We start from the raw sequence: 9983 nt of genomic DNA on the forward strand, positions 1-9983 counted from the left end.
GTCCGCTTCGGGCGACTCGGGCGGCGACTAGGGTTTCCCCGTCGCGCCGCCGATCCCTCACCCTTCCTCCCTCGCCGCCACCTGAGAAAGCCGCCGGATCCGCTCGTGCGGTCGCCCGTGAAGGTGGCGGCGAGGCCTCGGTCGCTCCCTCCTCGAGGAGGACCTCTGATCTGGGGCGGCGGCCCTCTTTGGCGAGGCGGCGGCGCCTTCGCGGCCGGCATCGTCCGCGGGTGAGCTCTGGCCGGTGGCCTCGACCACGCGGGTGGTGAGACGACGGCGGGTGGCGGCGGCGGCGTGGAGGTCTTCCCCTCCTCGTCGGATCTGAAGATGGCTCCTTCCCCCTGTCTCCCTCGTCCCCGCCGCTTCTCGCCTGCCTCCCTTCGAGCGCCGGTATGATGTGGGTGGGTGATCGGTGGTCTGGTTATGGGCCGCGGGAAACCGCTGGCCGGCCTGGCAGCAGCGACGTCCCCGATGCCGTCTCCTCCTTGGAGGTGCTGCAGAGGCCCTCCCCTTTCCACCCCTGCTCCTCCTCCCGGGTGAAAGCCCAAAATCCGGCTTGGATTGGGCGGCGACGGCACGCTGTGCGTCGTGTTCTTCCTTGGGGGCGCCGCCTGGGGAGGGTTGCGTTCAGGTGAGGGGTCCATGGTCGGAGCTTGGGTGGCTTGGGTGGTCCAGTGACGACGGTGCCACGAGGTTCGGCATGGCTGTAGGTGTTCGGCTGCCTGACAATGCTCCTCGGTGGCCTGTCGGTTCTCCTGATGCCCCTGCTGCCTTTCTTCAGTAGCTGCACCTGGTGGTTTTCCTGCAGCTCTCAGGCGTTCTAGGTTGTGGCGAGGCGGCAGTCGCGGAGAGCTCGAATGTTCAAGTGGTGATGCGCTGCGGCTGCTCCAGGTCCTAAAGCTAACACGTCCCCTGCTCTAGGGTAAGCGTCTCTCAAGTCCGTCGGGTACGGCGCCTTGCGAGCCATGGCGAGAGGGAAGGGTCCCTCTGCGGCGAGAGAGACGGCGGATGTGTAATGTCTTTCTACTTGGGCGTTGGTCGGGCTCACTTTCCACACTCTGTTGCAAGCAGGTCCTCGGCGTGCTCGTGTGTGCCTCATCCCTAGATGGTTTGTTTGGCTGTAGTCTTCGGCTAGGACAAGCTTGGAGCTTTGCTTTCCTGTTCTTTTTGTGCTTGTGCGACCCATTGAGTTGTAAGCCTCCTAGAGTGTTCCCTTGTATCGTTTTGGTCGTGGGGGTCTGTATGTGTCTGTATCTCCTGGCCGGTTGATGGCTTTGTTAATTCAAAGCCGGGCTCTTCGCGAGCCTTCGTTCTAAAAAAAACGTTGGTGTTTCCTTTGTTTTGGAATAAATCAGTAGATTATAGTAAATTTACTCAGTTCTGTATCCCCTTATCGCTCAGGGAGAAGTAAGGCACAAAACAAAGCGATATTGGACTGAAAAGCAAGTAGGGCCACTCTATAGCAAGCATATACGTTGATTGTACTAGCTGTATGACGTTTCCACTTCCCCAAGAATGGCAAAGTCACAGGTGATGACGGTTTTCTGCCTCCTGTCAGCGCAGCCGCCTGTCTGCCTCGTCTCTTGTGGTCTTAGGGCCATGGAGGCGTGATGGACCCGAGCCCTTTCCGGCGAGAGGGCTCCTGCTCCGTTTTTAGGTATTTTCTTGAGTTTGGTTAATGTTTGCATCGTGGTCAAGAACGTAAGGCGATAACGGCCCCCTGAAGTTGGTATAAGGTTTGCCTGCCTATCCCCCGTCCTGGTGCTGCCTCGTCGTCAGAGGGTGTGTTAAGGTGTGTCTTTGACAGATCTTGTGGCATTCGATCGATGTTTGTCTTCAGTGGATCTACTTAGATCTGGTCTTCGTTCGTCAAAGTTCATGTGTCTATGGGTGTACCCTTCTGATCTATGCTTCTCTTCATCGGCTATGGTTGCTTTTCTCGTGACTAGTACTGTGGGGCCTTAACACGATGATTTCATGACTATCTAGTATCATAAGATTTGCCTGGCTCTAGGGAGGGAGTGGCGATGACGGAGTCACGCCTTCGGCTCCCTTTGCCTATTATAGTCGTCGCTAGGTGGGCTATGAACATGGATGTAACTTCCGTTACTTCTAGAGTTCTTTGTACTTCCACGATAGTAGATGAATAAGATTGAAAGTTTTTCTCGCAAAAAAAAATCATAGTTTTTTAATAAAATGTCCAAATTATGCACAACCATAATTTTCATGAATGTTTTTAAAAAAATCAGGATTTTAAAAATGTTCAATGAATTAAGAAAACAGGAACACAAAAAGATGAAATCCGAAAAATGTTCTTCACTTTGAAAAATCTCAAGGAATTTTAAAAAAATCTCACAAAATTTAATTTTTTTATCAATTTCAAAATGTTTTCAAAGATTTTAAAATTTTGATGAATTTTTAAAATTTATACGAGATAAAAAAAGTTGGTCAACGTCTTGCAAGATATTCAATATGTGTAAGAAATTGGTGTATCTGAATTTTTTTAACATATATTTTAACAATGTTCAACGTACATATAAAATAGTTTCAGTTTATAGTTTATTATTTTTTATAAAACATGAGTGTAAAAAGATGACAGGAAATGTACAGAAGATGACATTTAGCTACACAATGTTCAACGTATAGCTAAAATAATTTCAATTTATAGTTTAATTTTGTAATGAAACATGATTATAAAAGGCTAACAGGAAATGTACGGAAAAATCGCCTTCCAGGAGGAAAAACCCCAACAAAACCGGGGTGAAAATCCCCCCTCATGATAAAAATCGGGGTGCTAGTACAAAAAACGTCTGCAACTCGCGACCTCCAGCATAACCCAGAACAGCACCAACCACTCAGCCACGTACACACTCGTGGCTGATATCCTCTTTTCCTCTTTCTATTCTGGCTCAAGTTCGTTGTGAATCGAGATTTCATTTCCCTTTTTATTTTTCTTCATCTTTTTCAAAAATGCACAAACTTTAAAATTCAATGAACTTTTTCTTCAAACAGATGAACTATTTTTTTGAATTTGATGATTTTTTTTCAAATTCAATGAAATATTTTCAAACAGATGGACTATTTTGAAATTATATGAACTTTTTCAAGTTTGTTGAACTTTTTTACAATATTAATGAACTTTTTTTAAAATCGATGAACTCTTTTTAAATTTTGATGAACTTTTTTAAAATCGATGAACTTTTTTCTAAATCGATGAACTTTTTGAATTTGACGAACGTTTTTCAAAATCAGTAATTTCAGATTTACTGAATTTGTTTTTATTCAAATCTGTTGAACTTTTCTAAAATTGGTGAACTTTTTGTTCAAAATATGTGAACTTGTTTCAAAATCGATGAACTTTTTCAAATTTCATGAAGTTTATCCTAAATTTTGTGAGCTTTATTCAAATTCTGATTTTTTTCTGAAATTCATGCCTTTTCAGATTCTATGACCTTTCTGCAAATTCGATGAATTTAAAAAAAACAATGATTTTTTTCAAACTTGAAACCATTCGTGGATTTTGAAAAAAAAAACGTCCTTTGATTGTTTTTAATAAAGTGCATGCATTTAGCAAAAAAAAAGGGGTAAAAGCGAACAAAAGAAAAAAAGCTAGAGGAAGAATAAGGGAAAGCATGCGACGTCAATAAGCACTGGCTGTTCATTGGCGTGGTCGTAGGCGCAGCTCTACGTTAAGGCTGGGGTCCCGAGTTCGAGTCCTGCTCCCCGCAGATCTGTTTTGCAGTTTCGAATAGAAAGAAAACAAATGGGCCGGCCGCTACGCGCTCTTGGAAGAGCCAGCATCGCTAATCGGCGCTAACAGCGCCAACTAGGAGGAGACCTCCGGAAAATCCTATGTGACGCTCGTTGCGTCAAGTTGTCGACGTTTCGCAGAGAGATTCGGGAGCGGGAGACAATCTGGGCCGGCCCACCCACAGCTTATGCCATCCCGGTTTTGGGAACCTTCCAGGAGGTTCCTGAACCGTTTTTTCCGGTTTTAGGAACTTTCTAGAAGGTTCCTGAACCGGTTTTTTTGCTTTCTCAATTTCTTTTCTTTCCTGTTTCTTTTTTTCTTTTCTCTCCTTTTTCTGTTTATTACTGTTTTGTTTTTATTTTCAAAAACTCATGTTTCTTTTTCTGTTTCCTGAACCTTTTGTTTTTCTGTTTTAATTTTTCTTTTTCTTTTTATCTTTTCTTTTCTTTTTTTCTTTTTCATGTTTCTTTCGTTGAAAATTTCAAATATTTATTCAGAATTTTATAACTTGTTCTCGTATTCAAAATTGGCTCCCAATTTTAAAAAAACATAAATTTCAACAAATGTTCTCGTTTTTAAATTTTGTTCAGAACTTCAAAAAATGACCGTGTTTCAAAAAGTCTTTTTGGAAATTTCATAAAATGTTCTTGTTTTCAAATTTTGTTCACAATTTAAAAAATGTCCAGTAATTTCAAAAAATGTTCTCATTTCCAAGTTTTGTTCAAAATTTCAAAAACGTTCGTGTTTCAAAAATTCTTTTTAGAAATGTCATAAAACTTTCTTGTCTTCAAAATTTGTTCACATTTTTAAAAGATGTTCATGTTTTGAAAGATGTTCAGTAATTTTAGAAAAATGTTCTCGCGTTCAAATACTGTTCAGAATTTCAAAAAATGTTCGTGTTTCAAAAAGTCTTTTTACAAATATCATAAAATGTTATTTTTTTTCAAATGTTGTTCACAATTTATAAAAATGTTCAGCAATTTCAAAAAATATTCTAATTTCCAAGTTTTGTTCAAAATTTCAAAAATGTTCGTGTTTCAAAAATTCTGTTAAAAATTTCATAAAACTTTCTTGTCTTCAAAATTTGTTCACAATTTAAAAAAATGTTCATGTTTTGAAAGATGTGCAGTAATTTTAGAAAAATGTTCTCGCATTCAAATACTGCTCAGAGTTTCAAAAAATGCTCGTTTTTCAAAAAGTCTTTTTATAAATTTCATAAAATGTTCTTTTTTCTCAAATGTTGTTCACAATTTATAAAAATGTTCGTGTTTTAAAAAATGTTCAGCAATTTCAAAAAATATTCCCATTTCCAAGTTTTGTTCAAAATTTCAAAAATGTTCATGTTTCAAAAATTCTTTTTAGAATTTCATAAAATTTTCTTGTCTTCAAAATTTGTTCACAATTTTAAAAAATGTTCATGTTTTGAAAGATGGTCAGTAATTTTAGAAAAATGTTCTCGCATTCAAATACTGTTCAGAATTTCAAAAAATGTCCGCTTTTCAAAAAGTCTTTTTACAGATTTCATAAAATGTTCATTTTTGTCAAATGTTGTTCACAATTTATTAAAATGTTTGTGTTTTAAAAATCGTGTTTTAAAAATGGTTCAGTAATTTCAAAAAACGTTCTCATTTTCAAGATGGTACGTTCATGCTTTCAGAAAATATTCAGGAATTTCAAAAAATGTCCTCTTTCTGAAAATAGGTGCAGAATTTCATTCATAAGATGCTCATGTTTCAGAAAATGTACAAGAATGTCAAAATATGTTCACAATTTCGGAAAAATGTCCGTGTTTCAAAAAATGTTCAGGAATTTTAGAAAATGATTAGGAATTCTAGGAAATGTTGCTTTAAAAAATCACAATGTCAAAAAATATTCAATTTGTTTAAAAAGTATTGACATTTTAGAAAACAGTTAGGTTTAACAAAAAAGTGTTCGTGTTTTTAAAAGTTTGTTACCAAATTTTGAAAATCTTCAATTTTCTAAATATATTTACCTTTATGAAAAAGAAAACCACATTCAAATTTTAAAAAAAGTTTCATTTTTTGCCGCCTATAGTTTATATTAACTGAGGTATTTTAGACAAAACATATCTATGAACTCAGTGTCTAGCGACCTGGTTCACTCACTTGAGGTCTTGTGTTCGAAGCCACATACACACCTTTTTGCAAAAAAATTCTTTCAACTTTGCCGTTGTCATTCGGTCCTAATAAGTATTACGTTCCATATCTTCCACTACTAGTAAGATGCCCATGCTACGCTACGGAGTCACAAAATATTAGGTAGACTTACATCCATCAACGCGATGCTATATTATTGATAGGTACACATCAAACACAATAAACATATGGTTCCTAACCAGTAAACCACATCCTTCAAGCCAAAAAATTTCTGTGGCGGTGAGCGGCGAGGTTGCTGCAGCAGAGAGTTGGGAGCGGACGGCGCCGATGGTGTGCAGAGCAGCAGTGGCTGGTGCGAGGCTTGAAAAATACAGAGCAAGCATCTAGAAAAAGAACTAACTTTTTTAGGTACTTTGTCGGAAAAGGTTTCACAGAGAAAAACGTCGATCATAACAGAAACTTAGGTCTAGAAAAGTCATCAATCCTTCAACCTACCTGAATTATGTTTCAAGCAAAATTAAGCTCATGCCAGTACAAAATAGTGCTCCCTCTGTAAACAAATGTAAGACATTTTAGTTGATGGTTAGGATGGTGATCAACAGTCAAATTAAAATACCAAGTCTGATGTATTTTTTATGTGTCATTTAATATGCGACATTCATATATTATGATCTAAACTTATCCATCATGGTTCCTTACGCAACCAGAGAGAAACGACAGGTTTAGTTCCAGCCAGGCATATGCAACCCTTTCAATTTCTTGACAAATATTCTGAATATAATCAAACGACAGAGGAAAAAGTAATATACACATATAATATTCCTCTTCACTGGTTTACCCTAAATCACTAAATGAAGCAAACCAATGTATTTAACCAATATATATTATTAAATTCCACGAAATATCAAATACAATCAAATTACATGAGAAAATTGTTGAACAGAGGCTAGGATCTCTATCCTCGTGTTTCAGTCAGCTAACATGCATTGTACAAAGATACAGTAGGTTTAGCGCATAAGAAGCAACAGATTTCCATAGAAATTACTTGTAGGTTACACCAAAACTTAGCTAATATTATGTATTTGACATGGCAAGTTATTATTATTAAGCATAGTAACTTAACTATCGATACACATCGGATGCTTAAAAATATGTAACCTTGACATTTATAAACTCCTTGTTCTCTTACCAGAGGGCTAAAACTCAGCGACCTCAAAAGAGTAGACCATGCTGCCAATGCTCAAGTAACTGCCACAGCACATAGTGACGAAGAAGCTAAGACTTGTGAAATCCATAACACCTTGCCCATAAGAACTAATCATTCCTAATTAGTACATGTGAACTTTTGTGCCACATTTCAGAAACTTGTGATTCTTCTTGAAGAGATCAACCTGTTCGTGAAGTGAAAACAGTAATAAAACAGGACATCCAAAATTCGATATTCAGATATGGAACTCTGCAATTTAATTTTAGAGGAAACAAATTGGCAGCAAAAGGATAAATGTATAATATGCAAATATTAGTAAGATTTTGAACTACTGGAGCTCTAATTATGATAACCAAAGCATAAGAGGACAACTTCTAGGCTTCTAATCTGTCAATTTCTCAGATACACATAAAGGAGTCAGACCTGAATTTTGTTCAATGAAATAGCCGAATAGGGATGTTAACTATCAGACGTATCTGTGCAGAGTAGCATCCGACAAAAGTCTTGACAGCTGGCAAGGACCATTCTGGGAGAAATTGCACGGATTGTAGTAATATGTAGCACACTATATATACCTCAAATAGTTATTTTGCCATGCACTGGCACAATTGGCATCTCATATTTAACAGCCCAGTCCGTCTTGCTGATATGTCCTCCTTCCTGCACTATGTGTTCAACTGGTGAAACGGAAATGAAAGTTCAATGGTGCCATTTTGTACATAATAATAAAATTTGTGGAATAATGGTGAAAAATTGTGAACATGTACGTCTATCTAGAAGTATAACCACATCTTGCAACAGAAGATGCATGAAAATAGAAATGACACGAGATTACATTGTAATCGAACATAGCGGACGAATCCATCAATTGAAGAAGCAAGCAAGCATTCCGTGTGGAAGATGCTCTAACAATAATCAATCAAGTTGCTTGTAGTTGTAGTAGATAGCTAGCTTTGTACGTACAATCAATCAAGCTGCTTATGCTAGCTAGCTTAGCTTTGTACGTATGGACTATGCAATAATTGATCGGATTGAGAGACAATTATCCACCCATGGGATGGACTAACACGCTTAGTATACATAGAAAGAAAATGCAGTTTTGGAAGACCCCCTTTGGCCTCCACGAGGCTCTGCCAGTGCTTCACTGGATCAGTTAATATGCAAGTTATATAAAGAAGACATATATCATTAGTTATAAGCCATTACCTCGTTGCATGGGAAATACTTAGACATCACCTTATGAATGCTACGACATGTTAACATGAAAATAACAGCTATAATATGAAATTCATAATAAATTTATATCTGTTCTAGGAAAAGTCACAAATTTGACAACTAAAGCCATGGTGCCAATGTTTGAACTAACCACCTTAAATCTTCTTTCTAATTCTACCACAAAAGAATTCTAGTCATAGCATTTTTTTCACAACCACATTGCATCTTCTTCCTGTGTGCTTCCTATGCATAAAAAAACGCTGGACGTTTCACCTGCAGATGCTGCTACAGTCCCATCCAACCATATCTGGGTGTCATCATTTTCCTTAACTTCACCTGATATATGGGTGCAGATTGATGCAGACATCTCTACACCTAAGTTTTAGCACACCTTCTCCATCACGTATGTTTCTCTGTGGTACACCTTACCATGTACGTTTCTCTCTGGTAGTCCTTACCATGGACCTCTAATCCACGACCTGGAGCTGCACCACAATCTTCAAGCGGTTTATTTTCAGAGCTAAGGAGCAGAATCAAGGAGAGTATATTCGTATCCTTCAGATGTCTCAACTTATAATCCATTAATATTGAAACATAACTTGAGTAATAGTGGGATAAATAAAGTAAATTTAAAACCCTCTTTTGCCTAATTGAGTAATAGTGGGATAAATAAAGTAAATTTAAAACCCTCTTTTGCCTAATTGAGTAATAGTGGGATAAATACAGAAACTTTAATTCATGTTTTGCCTAATTGTATAAAGTAGTAGTCAGATCTAAAAATCAAGCATCAACTCCTTTTTTATGTAAGCATAATGCAATTGCACAAAGAAGCTGCTAGATTGTTGACAAGCTATGAGACTTTGATACTGAACGATGCTTCACACTCAATACTCATCAATTAATTTGTAGAAGAAACATTTTCCTTTCAGTAATAAAAAAAATTGTAAGTCCATACTTAGCTCTGCAGAAAAGGTGCCCAATACATATAGAGCGTGGACATCTAGAGCTTAGCATATGCATCCTGCCTAGATAGATTAAGTATGAGAGCATCAACAGATTGCATAGAGCACCTGACCACTGCCGAACCCCTCGCCGGCGCCTTCTCATCCCAACCCCGCGTGTCTTCTCGGACCCCAACCTCCATTGCTACTCCAAGAAAAGCTCAAGCCGGAGCCCCCGCCGAAGAACACTCTTGGCTCCGATGCGGACTTTGCTGCCTTCCTGCCAGAGCTCCTCCACCGGGTGCTGTCTGCTGTTGGCATTACTGACATCTGGGCCGTCTGGGCCGCCAGCCGTGCATGCCACCACACGCTATGGGCTTCTTTGGATCACAGGATTAGAAAACAAAGGAATTCAAAAAACACAGGAATTTGACGGGATTGTAGGTGCAAAACAGAGGATTACAAAATAGAGGAAAACTACAAGAATGGTCATTTGGATGGAACACAGGAAAAACACAGGAAAAGTGCCTCGATCCTACGCGAATCAGTGTAAAAAAGAGGTTATAGTGGAAGTTGAAATTCCTATAGGATTGAGGTGTAGGAATGCATCCATAGGAATTTTGGAGGTGTGGTTCCTTTGATCCAAAGGGCTTCTTTAGGAAAAAATCCAATGGATTGGAATCCTCCAATATTCCTATGAAAATCCTTCAATCCAAAGAGGCCCTATAGGGGTAGGGGAAGGAGGGGACGGA

The 9983-nt window shown here is 39.0% G+C and overlaps 1 long non-coding RNA gene across 2 annotated transcripts; it reads right to left on the reverse strand.

Moving 5' to 3' along the window:
* Positions 1–5951: 5951 nt before the first annotated feature.
* On the reverse strand, positions 5952–9597 carry LOC119322145. Of its 2 annotated transcripts, XR_005155436.1 has the most exons (5): positions 9361–9597; positions 7651–8775; positions 7058–7259; positions 6364–6418; positions 5952–6251 (listed from the first exon to the last, which is right to left on the reverse strand). It is a non-coding gene; the product is annotated as an uncharacterized LOC119322145 (long non-coding RNA). The 2 variants fall into 2 exon arrangements; XR_005155435.1 differs by having other exon boundaries at positions 7058–8775.
* Between the last annotated feature and the right edge of the window lie 386 nt (positions 9598–9983).

This window comes from Triticum dicoccoides, chromosome 6B (genome assembly GCF_002162155.2).
Source record: "Triticum dicoccoides isolate Atlit2015 ecotype Zavitan chromosome 6B, WEW_v2.0, whole genome shotgun sequence".
NCBI lineage: Eukaryota > Viridiplantae > Streptophyta > Magnoliopsida > Poales > Poaceae > Triticum > Triticum dicoccoides.